This window comes from Ursus arctos, unplaced genomic scaffold (assembly GCF_023065955.2).
Source record: "Ursus arctos isolate Adak ecotype North America unplaced genomic scaffold, UrsArc2.0 scaffold_22, whole genome shotgun sequence".
Lineage (NCBI taxonomy): Eukaryota > Metazoa > Chordata > Mammalia > Carnivora > Ursidae > Ursus > Ursus arctos.
The window spans coordinates 6,659,744-6,679,430 of NW_026622897.1; the positions used below are offsets into that span (position 1 = coordinate 6,659,744).

General features: G+C 42.9%; 1 long non-coding RNA gene across 4 annotated transcripts in view; it reads left to right on the forward strand.

Moving 5' to 3' along the window:
* The first annotated feature begins 572 nt into the window (after positions 1–572).
* Positions 573–19,687, forward strand: part of LOC113259792 (uncharacterized) — a 114,488-nt gene continuing 95,373 nt past the window's right edge. For 2 of the 4 annotated variants that reach the window (XR_008960849.1, XR_006410262.3), the window contains exons 1-2: positions 576–1,272; positions 3,660–3,807. This is a non-coding gene — a long non-coding RNA (uncharacterized LOC113259792). Of the gene's footprint in view, positions 1,273–3,659; positions 3,808–4,301; positions 4,692–19,687 lie in introns of those variants that run through there. The other 2 variants (XR_008960850.1, XR_006410261.3) reach the window with 2 other exon arrangements.

Here is a 19,687-nt window from a genome sequence, read left to right on the forward strand (position 1 = left end):
GAAAACGAAGTGTTCCTGTTTTGAGATCATTCCTATGGCATTTTGATGCCTGTCCCAGACATCCCTCCTACGTCAGCTTCTCTTAAACAGAGAGGAACTTGGAAGCTCACTCAAGCATTTTAATGACCTCAGACGGATAGCAAGAGCCTGGGGGCTTTTTCTGAGTCAGAAGGAAACTGCTGTAGGGTGAGAGTCAGAACCCTACAAAGTTATCAACTGTGAGATGAAGGAAACACCAACTGGGAGAAGTTCTCACTATTTTCCAGGGTAGTGGCCTTTTATTTTCTCCAATTCACAAGTTCATTTTGTGACTACAATGCCTGTCAATTACAGGGGTCATTTATTTTTATTTTTATTTTTATTTTTATTTTTATTTTTTTAATGATTTTTTATTATATTATGTTAGTCACCATACAGTACATCCCCGGTTTCCGATGTAAAGTTCGATGATTCATTAGTTGCGTATAACACCCAGTGCACCGTGCAATACGTGCCCTCCTTACTACCCATCACCGGGCTATCCCATTCCCCCACCCCCTCCCCTCTGAGGCCCTCAGTTTGTTTCTCATAGTCCATAGTCTCATGTTTACAGGGGTCATTTAAACTCCGAAGAGAGAAAAAGAATTGCACCCTGCAATCCCTGGGCCCAGAGCTTTGATCACACATCAGAGGGGAGGCATCCATCTCCAAGTACACCCTCACCTTTACTGGAGGCATGGGAGTTACCTGCCAGTCAGGACGATTGCGTGCTCCACGGCATCTCAGAGGGTCTTCTGGGTGCTCCCCGCTTTCCTGCGTCTGGGATAAGAAGAAGCAGACCAGAAAACTTTCATTTGGCTCTAAAGGCGTGACTTGAAGTAGAATTTCAAAAGGGGAAGGAGACACTGACTAAATCACACACTCCCAGAACCAAAAGAACGGGACGATTTTGTGTGGCAGGTGAATCTCCGTTCACTGGTTAACAGGATCCGCCCAGGCTCCTGGGTTTCCCAGCCTCGGTGGCAGCACGTCCCTGCCTGGGCACCAGGTGCCCTCAGCTCGCCTGCCATCGTCAACTCTCAGGCTTCCTGCATTTCAACAGTGACACCATGTGGCAGTGACAACAACCCAGGAATCCCCAATGGACTAAATAGATTTCTGGGGGTTTTTTTTCCTTGGTGTAAATCTCTGGATTGAGTAAGACCCTGAGATTCTTGTTATCATGGGACAGGGCATCCCAGAGGAGAGAGCAACGTCTTCTACCATGGACAAGATGGGGCTCAATCACTTAATGTGAGTGTGAAAAGAAAATGGGACCATATGTTGTACTCCAAATTGCACATATTACTTAGACGGGTGATGACGGACCCCCAGTGCTGGAGGACAGTTCCGGCAGAGCACGGTGACAGAGGACAGGCTGTACTTCCTACAGGCATCACGGAATTGTGGAGAGCAGGAACAGTCGACGAGGTCGGGAGGAGCCCTGGACACAGATGCTCTCAAGTGAGGGTGACAGGCAGACGGGCAGGCGGCCGCAGAGAGCACTGGTAGAAAGGAGAGGGTTGCCCCCACTTCCCAAGAGGCTGCAGTGCTGGATGGGGCAGAAGGACAATGACAAGAGAAAACAAGCCTGAGTCATCCAGGGCCAGGGGCAGGGCACGCTGCTGAGATGAGGATCTCAGACAGAGAGTCTGAATCAGGAACACACTTATTACAGCAAACCCAGGTCCTGGTTGCAGGTATAGAAAATAAGAGGCATTCGTTCATTTATTCACTGAGCAAATATGCACTGAGACTTGCCCTATGCCAGATGCAGTTCTAGACACTAGGCATCTAGCAGCACATAAACTCCCTGCTCCCAGTGAGCTTGCCTTCTATCAAGGGGCTATAGGCTGTCAGTACAATAGATAAGAAAGTAGAGAGCAGATGGCGACTCACAGGCTGGGGGCTGGAGGAGGTTCTAAGTGGGATGGCTGGAAAAGGCCTCTCAGAAGGGGGCCCGAGAGCAAAGACACAAAGGGGGTGAAGTGAGCCATGTGGATCTTTGGGGAGCGACGGCTCCAGACAGTGGGGACAGAGTGAGCGAAGGCACAGAGGCGAGAGCAAAGGCGGCGTGTCCAAGTAAGTACAGAAGGGCAAGTGTGGCTGGAGTAGGACGGTGCAGGGGTGAGTGGAGCTGAGGCCGGAGTGTCGGGACGTTGAGTTGCATGGGCTTTTCCCTGCAGGCCATATCAGGGACTTGGCTTTCACTGTGAGTGGGGTGGGGGCCCCTGGAGGGCTCTGAGCAGAGGTGCTGAGTGACACTGTGGGGCCAAAGCAGAAGACGGGTTAGCAGGAGGGAGGATCCGTGTGTTCGCCATGAAGAGGGTGAAAAGTGGCTGGATTCTGGATTCTGGATGTACCTGAAGGTAGAGCTGACGTATGTCCTGACAGGTTGGTTGTGACGTGTAAGAGAAGAGCAGAGCCACGGCAGGACCCCAGGAATTTTGCCCTGATCAGGAGTGGGCCAGGCCAGCCTGACAGCAGTATTACGTGGTCCTTCCCCCCAAACCCACCAAGACAGCAGGTGCCTGGAAGAAGGTGGTTGAGCCTCATCACAAACTGTGAGGACGGAAAACAGGAAAAAAAGCCAAATGATCCCCAAAGCTCTGTTTCAGATCCTGTAAGGCCGAGGGAGCTCTGTCCCAGGTTTCCCCTGCCCCTCAGGATGGCACCTGCCCTCTGAGACTCGCCCCACGCACGGGTCAGGTTTACTGCTCTGCTTCCCTCTTACTTGCACAGAGCAATCAATTAACTGTTTTTTATTTTACTTTTTTAAGATTTTATTTATTTGAGAGAGAGAGAGCACAAGCAGGGAGCAGGAGAGGGGCAGACGGAGAGGGAGAAGCAGACTCCCCGCTGAGCAGGGAGCCAGGACCCTGGGATCATGACCTGAGCTGAAGGCAGACGCTTCACCCACTGAGCCACCCAGGCGCCCCAGGAATAAATTACCTTAAACACAGAGTGGGAAAGCATGCTTTGTGAGGGCGTGTGAACACATGACAAGAGCAGCCCTTCCTTATTTACCTTTTCCGTCAAGCCGTAAATCAGCAATCTCTAGCTGTCACGAGCCCGATCCTTTTCATAACCCTTCAGACACACATAACTGATGAATTCTGCTTAACACGGGCGTTCTTGTAGAGCCCGCTCGCAACCTCTATCCCGTGTCCCATACATCAGCCAAGCCGTTTCTAGTGTGTTCTGCCCTCCTTCCCCCGGCTTTCCCGAAAGCCAACAGACCAGTACAGCCTCATGTCTGGTGCAAATCCACCCTCTTTTTTGAAACCCTATTGCTTGCTTCTCCTGTCATGCTTTTTAGGCCCTTCGTATCTCCATCCCTGTCTCTGCACTGCATTTCCCTTTAATGGGTATCCTCTTCAAAACAGCCCAACAGCATAATTCTTTATAGGGTCTCCTGGTAGGTGACACGCCACCAGTTTTCAGAATAAAGCAGCTCTCTTAAAAGCTCTCCTTCCATTACCCTAACACACATGCACGCATACACACACACACACACACACACACACACCCTCTTACACACATGCATTCATAAATCCCTCGTGTTGGGTATCTTGTGAAATCAGGGGTCCCACCCACCAGTTCATTTTGACAGTGACGTTAGAGCCACGCTTCCCTCCTAGGAGTGGTCACCTCGGAGAAACTTAAGATTCTCTCTGACGAGCTTTCGCTGACGCCGGAAAGGTGAATCGATCCATGAAGAGGCTTCGCTCTGGAGCTCCCTGGGGACATTCTTGCAACCATACGGCGTTCTCTGTGCTTTCGGGTACGGTGAGTAGTCACCCTGTTATATCCAGAGGTTTGTTTTTAATGAAATGCTGACAGTTTAGCATCTCCTTGCTTAACTGCTTGTAGGGTATCTGTCAAGAGTGACAGCGATCCAAGAAAGCATGGGAAATAATCCACCGGTGAGCAGTCATGTCTGGAGTTTTCTTACAAATTGCCATACCCTTGAAACTAATTTTAGTTGGCAATAGAAAATCAATACACATAACAAGAGATGGTTTAATCTCCTTAGGTATGTTGTAACTCACATCACTGTACACGTCTCCATTCCCTGCAAACAAACGCACTGGAAGATGTGAGAAGTTCCAGAAAGAAATGCGGAACATGAACAAAACAGTATCAGGGAACAGAGAAAGAGCGGGAATTCCACTGGCAATAACAAAGTGTCCCTCAGGAACCAATGTGCCCCTCACCCGTGTGTGGTCAAGTAAGGTTTGGGTGGTCCGTCTTACTAAACTGTGCACAGAGCGACCGTGGCCTTCTCAGCTGCTGAGAGAAGTAGCAGGCGAGCCGGCTGAGCGTTGAAGTTGGCTGCCCGCGCTGCTCTGGTGTGGGCGGCCCTGCATCTGTGGGCTCGGGGCCTAAGCTCTCACAGGACCTTGTTCCCCGCTCGAGCCAACTGTGCTGCTCTGCTGCAGTGACCCAGACAGTGTGGGCACAGTCGCCAGTGCTGGATTTTGGAAAATGCCTAATGGATGGAAGATTTTTGTTTTCTGGTGCCACCAAGATTTTATATGGAGTAGAATACTTCTAATTCACATTTCCCCTGACTTTCACATCCTGCTGCTGGCTTCAGACGGTTTCAGAAAATTATCAAAAGGTAGTTTGAAGATTACTGAAATAAGCCAGACACAGAAGGACAAATATGGGTATGTTTCCTGTTAGATGGGGTCCATAGAATGGGCAAATTCCTAGAGACAGAGAGAGAATAGCAGGTACCAGGGGCTGGGAGGAGGGTGGTGGCGAGTTATTCCTTCATGGGTACAGAGTTTCTGTTGAGGGACATGCAAAATTTTGGAAATCGTGGTGATGATCGTGGTATGTAATGAATGTAACGAATGTGACTGAACTTTACACTTAAAATGATTACAGTGGCCAATTTTATGTGATATATATATTTACTACACCAACACGTATTCTGAAAAGGGTAGTCTGCAGAACTTAAGGTGGGATTTTCCCCTCCTCCTCAATACACAGGGGCTTTCTCTCCTGCCTCCCAAAACTAAATTATTAAAGGAGTTTATATCATCATGCAGGAAGGTTCGTATCCTCACGTCATCAGATGATGGAGGCATCTATGGCCCTCCTTATGGGCTAGAAACAAAGATGGCATGGAAATTTCCTCAGGATACAAATTTTATACGCATAAGTTATTTAACACCACAAGCTTATTACAATGGAAAAGACCAGTTATTTGGTCAACCCATCCACATCTGTGATGTCGTTTTCTAGAGGGCACTTCTTTTAAATGATTCCTCTGCTGGTTGTCTAGAAATCTCTAACTCGTATGCTTAAAGTGATGTTTCACGATGCATCATCTTTAATGATTATCTGTAACTTCCTGCTGCGATAGATGTATCGGAGTGCATCCGTACCCCCTCCCACCTCCTCTGCCCTCTGCCTCCCAACACCATCATATCACTGTTCTCACTCGGCATCTGTGATTTCGGACTTAACCCTCCACATCTTATTCAGATGGAGGATTCTCTGGGGTCCCTCACATGGGAGCTGGTGATATCAGTGGATTCCATCCTCCCTTCACCTTCCATTCCCCATTTACCCTCTGACATCTGTCAGCTCTAGCTTTCCTTTTGTTGCCAACGCTGATAGCAGTTATGATGGTTACTGGTTACAGTTTTCATGCTTTCTTTACAAGTGGATTGCCAAGGTCAACGCTAGTGAATGGCGTTTGCGTGATCATAATCACGTAATGTTAGATGCAGAGATGCTGGGTGTGCCGTGAGTATTCTTCTTTCTCCAAGATTGTAATGTTGTAACCCCTCTGCCACTCAGAGAATAATCCTAAAATTTAGTTCCAATGAATTCTCCTGCTTTATACCTACCGATTGCTAAAAGTCATGCCACATTTAGTTTACTGCAGTTTTGGATTATAACTGTCGTATGTAATTTGTTGGTTGGTTGGTTGTTGTTCACTGGAGTGTCTGAGAGCCTTACCTTTTTCCCCTTGCATTCCATGCCCTGATCATTTCCCAGAGTTTCTCAAAGTTCCGGTCCTGTTACCTGTTCCGTCATCATCTCTCCGATCCAAGGACATACCTTGCAGAGTCCTCCGTATTTCTGCTCCTGTACGCACCAGTTGTTTTCTCAGCCGGCTGCAAAAATGCCCCTTCACTGAGCTCAACACAGATCCCCCATTTGTTTGTTTGAAGTCTTTACCGCTTAGGCCGACTTCCTCTGGGGTTATTTGTTTCTGGTTTTGTTTTTCTTCTTGGAGTGTAGAGAGAGGTCTTTCTTTTATGTTTCCATATTTCCTAAGTATCCCTAGACTCTTGACGCTCTACTCTTATTTTAAAATGAAGCAATGAGGCCACTGTGTACGGTGGTGGGCTTGTTGGCTGGCAAGATTCACTCGAGGGTAAGAGAGCTGGAGAATCCCTGACAGCCAGAATGGGGAGTGAGGGTCTATGTCCACAGTGGTACCTGTGTCTCCCTAACAATTTAATTCAATTATTTAAAGAAAATTTGATTTTTTCGTTGTCCAGGGCTGTACCTGACCACCTCATGACAAACAATCCCCACACCCCGTGACTCTTTAGTTTATTAACCTGTTGTATCTCCTTCATGACTCTTACCACCCTTAAAACTATCCAATTTGTCTCCTTGCTCATAGTTCATTTCTCCCTCTGGAAGATAAAGTCCATGAAAGAACAGCTCTATTCTTTCTAGTTCACTGTTGCATCCTTAGTGGCTGGAAGAATATCTGAGCGCATAGTAGGTTCTCAGTGAGTATTGCTTGAATTAATGAAGCCATTATCAATAAATAAAAATGAGATGTCTGGACTACTGCAATCTCAAGAAAAAAATTTACAAAAAGTTACACAGTGGGAGGAGGGAAGTTGCTTGCTGTCATGGAAAATTGAGCATGCTTACTACTTTGTGATATTTTTTTTTGAAACCAGAAACAAGGCCAATCCCTAGGCCCCAGATAAAAAATGAAAACTTCTGTTTGGCTGTCCCCACTGCCAGTCTTCTCATAGAGGCTCTTCTCAAAGGAAGTGGAGCCCAGACCTGGTAGCCTACTCAGTCCTCAGAGCTTCACCTTGAAAGAACCTCTCTTTATCTACCCCATGTCAGACACTATTTGGACTTTCGAAACAATTCAAGAAGGAAAATTTCACCAGCATAGGGCTGAGAAATAGATACTGATATATCAGATTATTGCTTAGGATTCTCTTGAGTAGAAAATAATTGAAATTTTGTGGAGAGACTTTTGACGTAAGAGTGCCTCTTAGAATCTGGATTTTTCATTAACTGCTTTAAAAAAATAAGTACAGGTTTCCCCTGTTATCCAAGGAGAGCGTTCCCATGAAAGCTTTTGTTAGATGAAATTATGTAAAGCAATGACACAATTACCATTCATTTATATGGAAACATTTTTGAGCGTTCCCAGACTCAAACAATAACCTCTTTTAGGTTTTTCTGATATCTTAGGACATATCGGGCTCACAGATGCACAAAATAAATCAAGATAAATCACAACCGCTCACAGTTCAAGCCATGGAGACTTGGTACTGAGCTGCTGAGAAGCGTTCCCGGGAAAGGAGCTTGGCGGGGCTACTCTCACTGCTCGGGCTACAGGCTGTCTCTGTGACAGCGCACTGCAAGACAAATGCTGAACGCTATTTTCATTTTTTGCCCTTTTTTTTCTGTTGTTGTTAAAAGTGAAAACCCTCTTTGGATTTCCTTCGGTCAGTGCAAACAGGCACTAAATGCAGGTCTTTGGTAAAAGCGATGTGCTGTACCTTGAACTTGCAAAAAGCAGGGGATACCTGTATTTATTTAGAGACCAGGCATAGAGAAACAACTTCTCTCTGACCTCTTCCAAGTACATTGGGACATTGACTGGCCCATTTGTTAAGACTGAGTTGTGAGGATGCTAGAAATCACTTGAAGGCAATCATCTTCTGATAGAGGACGTGACAACTAATACGGTTAATTGCGGCCCACATTGCTTTTACTCCCTGCTCATAAGTTGTATTCCAGGAAACAACCCTCTTTCTGTTCAGTTCAACAAACATTTAGTGCTTGCCTACTGTGTATTACAATGCAGTTATGCAATCTCTTTTCCAATCCCACAACTATCTTAGGTTTTTCATTTCCTGTTTTCACTTTAAGTGGCTTTTTCAGTACGTGATTACCTCCTAAACACTCCTAAAGAGTAACTTTTTAAAAAAATCCCCCCGTTAAGCTGTGGTACACCCAGACAATGGAATATCATTCAGCACTAAAAAGAAATGAGCCATGAAAGACATAGAGGGACATAAAATGCATATTACAAAGCAAAGGAAACCAATCTGAAAAGACTACATACTGTGTGATTCCAACTATGTGATATTCTGGAAAAGGCAAAACCATGCAGGCAGTAAAGGGGATTGGTGGTTGCCAGGGGTTAGGGACGAGTGAGTGATGACTAGATGGAGCACAAAGGATTTTTTAGGACAGTAAAAATACTCTATAGGATATCATAATAATAGATATATTTTACTATACGTTTGTCCAAATGCATGGAACGTACAACACCGAGAGCGAGCCTTAACGAAAACAGTAGACTCTGGGTGATAATGATGTGTCAGTGTAGCTTCATGGGTTGTAACAAATGTACCTCCCTGATGCCTGGATGCCCACAGTAGGAGAGGCCGGGCATGTGTGGGGGCAGGGGGATATAAGAAATCTCTACCTTCTGCTTGATTTTGCTGTGAACCTACACCTGCTCTAAAAAATAGTCTATTAAAAAAAATCCCCAGTTCTCTCTAAATAAGTCGTACACAGTATGATTGTACGTAGATGTTCAGAACACAGTAATGAAGGAAAATATTGCCTATACTTCTGTTTTCTTTCTTTCTGATTCATCTTCCTTCTGTGCACACCAATGCATTGCAAATGTGCAGGTGTGCATGCTAAAGCTTATACTGCCTTGTGTTCCCTGCTCAGTGCCACAACAGGGAATGCTTGCTGGTGACTGTCATGCTAAACTTGGGGCCGAAGAACCTGCAAGTACAAAATGTACTTGTAAACCACTGACCTCTGATAAGTTACTGTGCAGACACAACCTTTCAAATGTTGAAAAGCCTTTGAACTAGGGAAAAAAAAATTAGTTGCTTAAGGCAGTGATTAATCAATAAGCCAACTAACCCAAAGGGCACTACATTACCAGGTAAATAAATAAGCACTTGAAATTGGAAAATGCTGTACCTGTTTTTACCTTGTGAACCTGAGACACAGCCAAGAATCGATAGCTGAAAAGATCACCAAGTGTTCAAACACTTGCACTGGTATGCAAAAGCCATATTTCTTTTTTTTTTTAAAGACTTACTTATTTATTTATTTATTTTAGAGGGAGAGATAGAGCCACCCAGGTGCCCCCAAAAGCCATATTTCTATAGTACAGTATTCTATTTGCTTAACAGAGGAAGACATTTCACAGAATTTCATATAACCAGAAATCGGCATTGCAAGGTAGATATTGCTGCATTTCCAGAACTAATTCTGTGTGTGGAATTTGATGTGGAACTCCCACACCCATTTTCCCTCTTTCCTTGGCTTAGCGACAGATTGGCTCCTGAATCAGCCGCTGGGAGCATAACACCAAGCTGTGGGGCGTGTCCCAGGGTTTGTTGGATTTGCAACAAAGTAACTCCACAATATCATCATGTGGGCGCTGGAAGGTGGGCTTGTTTCTAACAAACAGGCAGAAGCGAAGGGGCACCTAGGTGGCTCAGTTGGTTAAGTGTCCTGCTTTGGTTTTGGCTCAGGCTATGATCTCATGGGTCTCATGGATCATAAGATCCAGCCCCCCATCGGGTTCCTCTCTCAGTGGGGAGGCTGCTTGGGAGTCTCTCTCTCCCTCACCGTCTGCCTATCCCCACACACTTGCTCGATCACTCTCTTTCTCTCTCTCCCTCTCAAATAAATAAGTAAACTAACAAACAAATCTTAAAAAAAAAAAAAAAAGATGAAAGTGGAGGCCCCAAGATCATGTAACAGATTAAGGAAGAAATTCTAGATTTCTTTTCTTTTTTAGATTCTCTTACTGTATCTACAACTGCTTACAATTCAGGAGATTTCCTTAGATTTGCTTAGTTGTAAGAAATAAAAACCCACTCATTGCTTCTGGTAATTGGGAGTGGAACTGGAACAGGGATGTTGGTCCTCAGAGAAGAACTCCTATCAGATCTTAGAAAATCAGAGAAGTATGAACAGCTAGACCTCAGAAGAACAAAAACTGGAGCATCTAGAGATTTCCAATGCAGAGATATTTGATTTTCATTTCTGATTCAGCTAGAAGAAGAAAGCACAAATCCTCTCTGAAGAATTCCTTCCTCAAAACAGGTCTCAAAGTACTTCTTTGAACTCAAAGTGAAAGAAAGAAAGAAAGAAAGAAAGAGAAAGAAAGAAAGAAAAAAGAAAAAGACAAGACCTCAAAGCACAAATAAGACATCATTAGTGACATTAGCAAAAATGTAGAGTAACTAGAAATTTCTACATTGCTGGTTGGAATGTAATAATGGTACAGTTAATTTGGAAAACTGCTTGGCCCTTATACATAGTCAAACATACACTTGCCACACATCCAGACAATTATTTACCCACGAAAAAAGAAAACATGTGTCCACTGAATGATTGGGACTCAAATGTTCATTGCAGCTTTATTCATAAGAGCCCCAAACTGGAAATGCTCAAATGTCCTCCAAACAGGTGAATGGGTTAACAAATTTTGAAATAAGCATACAATGGACTACTACTTCGCAATAATAAAAAAAAGAAATGAATTACTGATAAATGCAATAATATTATACTTAGAGAAATAAGAAAAAAAATACACCCTGTATGATTCACTTTATGTGAAATTCTCCAGCAGGCAAAATCAATAGTCCATCAGAAAGTAGAATAGGGCTTGCTCTGGGCAGGGAGTAGGGAGGGAATTAGCTGCAAATAGACCAGGGACATTTTGGTGGGATGGAAATATTCTTTATCAAGATTGTGGTAGTGATTACGCAAGTACATATATTTGCCCAAACTGATCAAACTATATGCTTGAAATGCATTTTATTATATGTAAACGTACGACAATAATATTATTTTTTAAAAGAAAAAAGTAAAGCATTTTAAAAATGAAGAACTTTTTGAAAGTAAGAAAAAATAATTATTTCATCCTTTGTGAAATAAGGTATTGATGGGTCCTTTTTTCTCTTTCAGATTTATCACAGGTATTTGAAAAGATACCTGCTTAAAGACTTGCTTTTGTTTTTAGTTGACTGTTTCATTTCTTTAATATTTAATGTTGAGATTAGTGGCCTTTGATGTAAATTATTCCCTTGAAAGGAATAAGTCATTCCCTCAATAAACTAGATATTAACCTCTTTGCTCTCAATTTTTTTCCCTATTAATTTTTAGCTTTAGGGCAAAAAAACAGCAAAACACAAATTATGAGTACAGTTCCTTGAGCAAGGAGAAACTGTATATTTTCCAACTAAAAATATGTATTTTAGAGTCATCCAGACTGCAACATGAGTTTGGAAGGAGGTTGCATTTTTTCCTCCATAATACATTAGGTAATTAATATTTGAAAGACACGGCAAGTCTGCTTGGCACTCATCAAAACACTTAAAAATTTTTTAAATTCCTGTTAATTGAAGTTGAATGCTTCATTATTTATAGCCAATATGTATCTATATTTATTTAGACTTTCAACAGTATCAGTAACATTAAAGATGCTTCCTTAGTTTTATAACATACGCTTCTCAGGGATATTAATAGAAGACTTATTACTATTGTATTTATTTTATTTTAAATGGTGTCAGACTGATTTGTTCAGCGGCAGCAGACAAGAAGCAAAAGTGTTTCGATCATTAGTTCTTGGTCATGGGTATCCAGAAATCCCACCTCCTGGGGTCAGGGTTGCTGCCTTACAACTTTTGAGTCTCTCTCAGAGCTGCGATTCTCAGCCAGCTCAGTCTTCACCCCAAAACCTGTGCTCTTCATCTCTGTGCTGCACCGTGTCCAGTTCACAGTCAAGCTCAAGACACAGGACCAGTCCACATGAAAATAATCACTGCTCGTTCTGGCTGCACATTCCTTTCTGCTCGGAGGGGACCCAACAGAGTTCATGCTCCTTGACCTTCTGCCAGTGCCCCCACCCCACCCAGGGCACGCCCTCTGCCTGCTTTGCTCCGGCTCCCTGGCTGCTGAGTCGTCCCCGGAAGAGATCCAGATGGGGGCCATTTGAGACCCTGCAAATCTATATTCTCTTAAACTTAGCTAATCCTCACCAGTACTTGGGAGTTACTGACTCTCTTTGCTATGGGATGTTTAGTGGCTATTCTGATTCTTTGCATTCCTTTATGTTTCTGATGTTAAACCTACTCTCTATCAAAGAACAAATTTCCCATGAAGATAAATGTAATTTATCATGATATTATGGACCTTTATCCCCATTGAAGAATTTTTCAACATTTTTATTCTTTTCCTACTCTCTCACTCTCTCCTCAACTTTATTTCTTTCGTTCTCTTCTCTCTCTCCACAAACCTCTCTCTCCTTCCCTCTCTTTCTCTCAGAGGCAACACTTTCCTCTCTTCTGCTCTTTCCCTTTGACCTTCTCAAGCAGGCAGTTGCCACTACACTTCTCTGGTGTGGGGCCAACACTCAGCAGGGGTCCCTCCCCAGTTCCCCTACATGGACCTTCCAGCCCACCACTCTATTAAAACTGCTTTCTTTGAAGTCTTGAACAAAGTACTAATCTCAGATGTGATGGCCTCTTCTTGGACTGTGACTTGGACTCTCTCAATATTGCACGGTGTTGACCGCCATCTTCTTCTCACACCTTTGCTTCCATGATGTGATTTTCTCCCATTTCCCCCTACCCTCCCTGTTCTCTTCTCAGGCCACTTTCATTGCCCCAAACCTTCCTACTTCCTCTCTGAGGTATATGCTCCCAAAGGATCTTCCTCCCCTCTCTCCTCTCTCACACAGCCTCCCTCAACACGTTCATCAGCTTCTAATCATAGAGATGCCAGCAAACCTACCTCTCAAGGCTTGGCTGAGTCACCATGGACCAGTGATTTTAAGTATTGTTATTCCCTGTGCCTTCCTCTTCTTCTTCCTCACTCATGTTGGTGACATCACTGACTTCTGAGGTGTCAGAAGCTTTGCCTTGTGTTTTGGTGTGTATGTATCTTCTCAGGTCCTATAAGAGATCTTTAAAACCAGTGTCTTCTTTCTCTGCAGCAAGAGAACCCTCATCACATTCCTTTTTAGTCACAGACCTTTTAAAAGACTGTTGAAGGCTAACTTACATGGAGTTTACAGATCCCATAAAGCTAGTCACCAACTTCAGCTTAAAAACTACTGTTTTTTATTGTTCATTGTTGTTGTTGTTATTATTATTATTATTATTATTATTATTATTATAAATATGGCCAGTTGTCTCTATAGAATGAGAGATCAGAATGTCCCATGCCTGGGGAGGAATTGTTCCCTTGGGTTCCAGGGGAGGGGGCAGACCATTTCTTTGAGAAGAATGTCTGTCCCCTATTACCATACTGACTAACACAGAAACAGGAAGTCAGTGGATCTGAGTATAGCTCTTCAGAAGTAGCAATGCCCTTTGTGATCACCAGTCACAGTTGCTGAGGGCACCATGGCAAAGAGGCTCTAAAAATAGCTAATACCCTGAAGAAGGAAAGCTACAAAATCTAACAATGATTCTTCAAACCTACTTGAACTGTTTGCTCTTCTGATTGAATTATAAGTCTCCATGCTGGTGTAGTATTTTCCTTATTTTACACAGCACCGGTTGTATTACCAGTATTCAAAAATAATAAATAATATCTAAGGAGATTAAAATGGCAAAGCTTTTAATTTTTGGTATTATTTACAGAAATCAGACACTTAATGTAAGCATAGGCCACTGCGGAAGGTTTTCAGATGTGTTGATTGGGGTTATTAGTGATATTTAAATGTTATTAGGATAGTAATTTGATATTCACATGTGGAAGGCAATTTAGAAGGGATGCAGAATGTAATTATTAGGTATCCTGAAACTAATTGCTTAGACGAGAACAAATATTTCATTATCAGTTAAAATGATTACACATTCATTGAGGTTGTCTATTTTAGGACATTGCTGTTCCAATTTGCCTAGACCAAGGTACACGGTTAAGGGATTTTTCACATGTCCTGACTCAGAAGTCAAAAATATATTGGCCTTTCTGTTGACAGTGTTTTTCTTCCATATTATTGTTTTTATTAATTAATATCTTCCATTTGCATAGGTTTTTATAATTTACAAAGAACTTTCATATACGTTAATTGTCTCACTTGCTCTTTTACCCTTTGAGCTTATTTTAGATGAAGAAATTAAGATACAAGGCCCTGTGGACTGAATTATATACCCTCCCCCCCTCAATTTCCTATGTTGAAGCTTTAATCCCCAGTGTGACTGTATTTGAATGTGGGGTTTTTAGGAGGTAATTATGGTTAAATGAGGTCATAAGGGTGGAGTCCTAATCTGATAGGATTGGTGGCCTTATGAGAAGAGGAAGAGAGACCTTCCTCCCTCTCTGCCATTGTGAGCACACAGCAAGCGGGTGCCTCTCCCAACCCAAAGAAAGCTCTCATCAGAAGCCAGCCACACTGGCGCCCAGACCTCAGACTTCAGCCTTCCAAACTGGGAGAAAATTCATTTCTGTTGTTCAAGCCACCCAGTCTATGGTATTTTGGAATGCACAGGGGAATTTGCCCCCAAATCTCATAAGGGGTGACACTGAGCGCCAGACCTTGATCCCTCTCTTACCCCAGGGCTGTTTGCACCAAAACATACCACCTCTGGAGAAATCATCTGACAGGTTGAGAGTGTTTTATTTTTGCTCAAATTGTTACATAAAGGACAAGAAAGAAATTCGTAGTAGCATGAAAATGAAGAAATCAATGCATTGGAAGGAAAATATTTAACTAGCTGAAATCCCATGGCCTTTGAGAGATGTTAATCTTCCCTTGTGGTTTTCCTTTATCTTAGTGTGTGGTTAGGTCATGTTTCACTTTTATCAAGTGAAATATTCTTGCCGCCCTGAGGTCTCCTGTTTGGACCCGTTCTGCTCTGAAGCCCCACCCAAGGTGGGCTTCCTACCTGAAACAGAAGCAGTTGCAACTAATAAAAAAAAAAAGCAAGCTGTGAAACCATAGGGGAAACTGTTTCTAATACAAAAGGATAAGAAAAATAGTTTCAGGTCAAATATGAGAAGGCAGATTCAGGAGAGGAATTTTATAGCACTAGGGGCCTATTTTGTCTTTATGAGAAATGGTGAACAGAGCTATCTGAAATATGTTAGGCAGGACAGAGCCTCTGAGATGGTAAGAAACATTCTCTTATTTTAACAATGGCCTCATGTATAGTTTAGCCTAATTAGTGCTTTTCAAATGTCTTTGTGTTTAGATGGGGCAGGAGCCCTCCACAGTGGCCCAGTGCCCACCATCCCCTACAGTCTGACATTTGGCCCCCTTAACTTTTCTTCAATGGTGAAGAAGAAACAAAATTCTGATTTTCTCCTCCATTCTCAAATATGCCCCCCAGGACATCCAGCTCTTATGCATTTGCACATATTTGTATATATTTTTTAAACTGTGCACACTCAAATGTGCAAGAAACATGTTCTTTATTTTTTTAATAAGTAAATAGAGTTTCTATTTCATGGCCCCATTCCACCTGGTGGTAAACCTTGTGAGCTAAGGATTCTTTCCCTCAGCCCTCTTTTCCTTGAGGTTAATTTGAAATGCTGGAAGATAATACAGCATCATGGATTGTCTGTAGTGAGGTCTGGGAGCGCTGGGTTTGAAGGTTAGTCGTGCTCATCGGCCTTGGGAAGCATGTGCTGAGGAAGGGCAGTCCGACATGACACGCTTGGATATCAGTTCCTAGCACACCCTCCTCCCAACTGTGGGACTCGCTCAGCTCAACCAGCTCTCTGTGCTCCCTGGTATTTGTATCTTCTTCACGGCCCATGGGCCTGGGAGAATTGGGGTGCTGTGCTGCTTCCATGCCTTGGTGACATGGGATTTAGGTCACATGCCAATTTCCAGGTCTGTTTTCAGATCTCTGAACATGCAGGAGGCGCTTATCATCCATCACGCGCCTCTGCTCGGCTCCTGAAGCTGTCCTTTGGTGAGAGACGCCCACCAGCATCTCTTTCTCTTGCCTTTTGTATAATGTGCTCCTCAGTCCCCCAGGTTGGGGAATCTTTACTTACTTGTCCTGACTTATCAATTCTGCAACACTGCTGGATATTTGGGATATTTAGGTCAACATCCTACTCTTGATGTTTAGAAGATCCAGACTCTTACAATTCAACTCTCTCCTGCCTTTTTTCCCAAAGCCATTATCTCTGCCAGGGTCTTCAGATGTCTACTGTGACACTCAAAGGCTGAATCGTATCTTCCCTTATGAGGTTTTCTAGGAAGGAGGCATGTATGTCTTTTTTTTTTTTTTTAAGATTTTATTTATTTATTCGACAGAGATAGAGAGAGCCAGTGAGAGAGGGAACACAAGCAGGGGGAGTGGGAGAGGAAGAAGCAGGCTCATAGCAGAGGAGCCTGATGCGGGGCTCGATCCCATAACGCCAGGATCACGCCCTGAGCCGAAGGCAGACGCTTAACCACTGTGCCACCCAGGTGCCCCAGGAGGCATGTATGTCTTGCCTAGTTAATCCCCAAAGTGAGGTTAGAAGGGATTGTGAGGACAGCACCAAATATATACTCAGTATATTCTCCTATCACATATGCTATTTTGGGATTACAATTATTTCATTCTCTCGTTACCTAGTATCCTCCTCCAAACACACACACACACACACACACACACACACTACCACCAAAAAGATGTTCTAGGCATACTTTGTCAAGAAGGGAAAGGAAAGGAACTAATATTTATTAAATGTCTGCTCTATGTTCCAGGCTCTTTGTTAGCTGCTTTTATATAAATTATCTCTTTTATTTTTGCCAAGAAAGAACTTGTTTTTACATTGTCCCTGGGTGCATTGTTCCTAGTTTTCCCTAGTCCACTTCTGTCCTATGAAGAAATTCCAACATTTACCAGAATACCCTGTGAAAAGATCTGTATAACTCACCCTTCATACTTCCATTTCCCCTCCCCTTGTTCAAGGTTATCCCTGGAATTGAAAGCAGACAGAAGTTATTCCAAGAGAGCCCTATCCAACCCTTTGGTCAAATGATCTGGAAGGGACCAGGACACACCCAGCATCAGGCCAGAAGCTATCCTGAGGTCACCTTGGATTCAAGTTAGATTCTGAAGCTACCCCAGAGACAAACTGGCATGAACATAAACCTAATTACAAAGTTAATGCAATTATTAAGACTGTCCTCTGACCCGTGTGGTTTCATTCATTCAAAAAATATTTAGGTGTCCACTCCACCAAGGACTGGATTGCAAAAGTCATCACATTTATAATACCCACCTTTCAGGAGTTCTTTGACCTTTCCAGCAATCCCAGGTATGTCTGTTTCATATAAAAACAGACAAAAACTTTACCTACCAATAATGGTTTTCATCTAAACATGCCCCTCCCCATTACACACAATAGGTACATCAAAAAAATATTTTTTTCATTTTTCCCCACTAAATTAACTAGGTTTCTGATTAAAACTTGGTTAAATTGTGAGTGATTTAGATGTAATGTGAAAAAAATCCCCTGACTCCATCTCATCCATCGTCCACTCAGGAAAGACTCAGGATTGGCAAGACCCACAGCAGACACCAGAGAAGAGAAAGCAAGAGAGTCTGTCTTATTGTTTTATTCAACACAGGTCAAAAGGGTGTTGCCTTCGCTGGAGGACATTCCATGAGACTTTCCATAGTCTCTCATTTGGATACCCTCCAATTAATTTCCCTAAGATCTTCATAAGTTAATGAATAAATAAACACTAGCATTAGTGAAAAGGAAGAACAGGGCTGATGTTTATTAATGCTGCTGATGGCATTTTAATTCAGGTTTTGTGATTACAGACACTTCCTTTTATTTAAAATAAATGTCAGTCAACAGAATTGTTGCTCTTCTTTGCAAATTGTGTGGATTCCATTAATCATGTTTAATGATTTATATCTTTCTTAATGGTCCAAGGGAAATAATTTAGAAACCCACACCACAATTAAAACACTCTCTTGCATATTCGTGCTGAGCAACCCTAAAAGATGTCTTCCTACTTTCTAATCATTAGCAGTTAAGCGATGTCTTGTCCTCCCTATTGAATGAATGTGTTCCCTGTCATCATCACCAAAACTTTCAACGTGAGTTATGGCCATAAAATAATGAGACTGACTTTCCATTTCATCACCTATAATCATATTTTCTACATTGTCTTCATTTTCCTTCATAGAAAACATCAAATAATGTAGAACAGAGAAGCAGGGATGTGCAGCATATAAAACCTAAATTGGCCAGGCTGGCAGGTCACAGCCTGGTCTGCTGAGAACCTCACAGAGATTCAGAAGCACAAGACCTGGATTTGATTCCTGGGTCAACCTGTTCCTGCTGAGTCAAGTTGCTCATTTTGGTCTCCCCCCCCCCCTTTTATCCTTTTTTTTTTTTAAACTGTGAGATGGAAGCAATAGCTATTTCACAAAATTCTTGTGGGAACAAAAGAGTTCATTAATGGTATGTGACAGTGTCTAGCACCTTCTGCGTCAAAAAAAGGTGTGCAATGAACGTTCATTTCCTTCCTTTCTCCCTCGCTTTCCTTTTGTGAGCCATATGCAGGATTCTAGAGATAGAGCAGTTAAAAAGAACTTAATCTAGAGAAAGAAATATTCTCTATAGAATAATGGAGCACAGACCTGGTCTCAAGAGGATTTGCTCAAGTTATATTCCACTCTAACCTTCTGAGATATAGAGTGTTCTGAGATGTAGGTGTAACGTAGGAATCAAAGCCTGGAATGAGTGATGCAGCATTCATCCAGATGGAGAGCCAGGGTGGGCCCAGCCACCCAGCTGATGTTTAAGAACAAGCTCGGTTCCTAGGAGGTGACCTGGCAAAAAAAAAAAAAATGGCAGGGTCTCAGTCTGGGAGGACACTGGGATACTAGATAGATAAGGATCAGGGGAGAATGTCAGTAATATGTCTTAGAGCACTTGAGACAGAGTGGATTTTAAGGACAAAGAGAAACCCAGTTACCAGGATTCAGACACATGGAAGAGGAATTGGGACTTGGGAATGACGGAGGAACACCACCATGAGTACCAAAAGAGCAAAGTCCAACTGGTGCCTGGTGACTTAGTGTTGAGTCCACAAGACAAGGAAGACTGAGCATGCAGGTGGAAACTCAATGACCCTAGCTCTGGAGCAGAACTAGAATATAGGCTAAACCCGAAAACCATTTGTTCGGATCCAATAGAAGCCTTAAAAACAGATTTAAATGGCTGTATGTGATGCCTTCTAAGATTTTATTATGAAAAATGACAAAAACAATGAGGACAGTACTGCTCTAGGGAAGATTTATTAGTCATACACTAAAAAAATAAATAACTAAAGAAAAACTTAACTTTCCATGCAGGGAGAGGATAAGTTCCACAGTGAGATGGTAGATAAAGAAGGATTCTTGGCGGAAGGGGGATTTTG